The following is a 2,217-nucleotide window of genomic DNA, read 5'->3' as shown; positions in this document are numbered from 1 at the left end:
CTAACTGGGCCCCACCTGCAAGGTCATGCGCTGTTTATCTTGATATGAGATCACCATGTCGCGCACATATGGTTGTGATGCATGTGCCTGGTGTACCCTTATCAGACGGGTAGTCATGATGGATATAATGGGCTTCGTATATTTTATCCTAGTGTCACTTTGATGGTATTCACTGCTCTCTCACTCAATAATAATAATAATGGTGGTGGTGGTGGTGGTGATGATGATGATGATGATGATGATGATGATGATGATGATGATGATGATTGTTGGAGGAAGAGTAGGGAAATATGAGAAAGCAAATATTTGCATTCCAAATGAGTTTCTTAAGGCTGGTGTTGATAAACAAACTGTTTCTTTTGACAGCATACGAATCACGTTTCGAACAAGAAATAATAATAATAATAATAATAATAATAATAATAATAATAATAATAATAATAATAATAATAATAATGGTTTCATCTTTGGCCGAGCCCTCATCGACTTTTTGAAGTTCCACTTGAAAAAGGAGAGTGAGAGTAGAGAAGGAAGTACTGCTCCCCAGGAAGTTTCTTGAAAGGTGAGTGAATATTGCGAAAATGGCTCATGTGAATGGACCTACTCTGCATATTCATCTATAAGCCGGAGTAGTTGAGGGGAAGATGGGTGCCTACCTGGCGTGCCCTTGGTAGTCGGGGTGACCAGGATGTGTACGGTGCCCTGGGTGGACCCCGTCCCTATTGGTGAATTTTGTTGTTTCATTTTTTTGTGAACTGTTTTTATTTTTGCCATTGTTTACACGTTTTCTGTTTTAAACCCCATTTGTCTCTTGTTTTGTTTTGAACCTGTTTGTCTTTGTATTCGGTCCTTGTGGTCAATAAAGAGAGGATTATTATTATTATTATCATTATTATTATTATTATTATTAAGACGGCGAGCTGGCAGAATCGTTAGCACACTGGATCCTGATTCGAAGAATTCATCCAAGCCACGGCGACAGAGGAGCACCGGAGTTTGTCTCTTTAACTTAGAGCATGTGGCACCAATGCACCGAGGTTTTGGACCTTAACCACTGAGTGAAAGTGACGGGTGATGCTATCACAAAACGACCTATCTGCTTGGCCGATTCCTCTGTGGATTAGCGCAGATCCTCGTGGATAAGCTCGTTCAATTGATCCTTATTAAACTGAACATGTCAGCTGGAATGCGGAGAATCTTTGAGGTTGAATTAATTTTCCTTCTTTGAAGCGTGAGCAACCATTTCTGTGCAGTTCTTTCAGCAATATCCGCCTTCTTCGTACACAACACAAATGTCTCGAGCATTAATTGGAAGCGAAGAGAAACAGGTTTTAAAAACGTTCATTCTTTTTTTCTTTTTTTTTTTCTATTTGGTACTCCATTATCATATGTCTTAATAGAGGTAAAATTTATTCAAATTTCAAAAGCGATAAACAAAATTTGTAGTGGTAAAATAGAGCATAAAATAACTCGTAAAACACAACAATAAAGCTATTTTTCATGAGCAGCCAAATTACAATGGAAAGAAAAAAAATGGACGTTTGGATCATGCTTATAGTGTTAGTTAGTCTCGCTTGGGAATCCAGTCAGAAAATCTAATGACAGTTGCTTCAGAGAAAACTCTACGGAGGAGGTGACTAGGGGCTCTAACACGGAGTAATGGGCTGAGATGGAGTAAAATGAATGAAGAAAACGGGAAAATTTATCTGACAACCCAACGAAAACAATTTATCATTCATACATGAATTTTCTTATCAATATAAGATGTGCGGTTAAAATAGTAGGTCATTAGATCGTTGTTTGTCCCACAAACATTATAAAAAAACAAAGGTTTGTGGTTAGCTGTGTCTCCCTATCGCAACATGAACCATGCTACGTAATAACTATCTTAGTTATCCAATGTCAACAGCGTACGTTTTTTCCTGATTTCGTCTGCTTCAACCGCTAAATTGGAGCTGACATTTCTGTTACATTTTAACTAAATACTTTCACAAAATCACATCAAATGATTCGCAGAGAAAAGACCTTTTCTTGACAAATTAAAAAGATTGTTTCAAACTTGAAGTTTGTACTCTCCTTTCATCTCTTTCCCTCCCCCACCTTCTCTGTCTACCCTCTCTCTCTCTCTCTCTCTCTATCTCTATCTCTCTCTATCTCTATCTCTCTCTCCTTCTCTGTACATATATGTATATATATATATACATACATATATATATA

The sequence above is a fragment of the Octopus bimaculoides genome, chromosome 19 (genome assembly GCF_001194135.2).
Source record: "Octopus bimaculoides isolate UCB-OBI-ISO-001 chromosome 19, ASM119413v2, whole genome shotgun sequence".
NCBI lineage: Eukaryota > Metazoa > Mollusca > Cephalopoda > Octopoda > Octopodidae > Octopus > Octopus bimaculoides.
The sequence above is the reverse complement of the archived record's forward strand: the minus strand, read 5'-3'. Positions refer to the sequence as shown.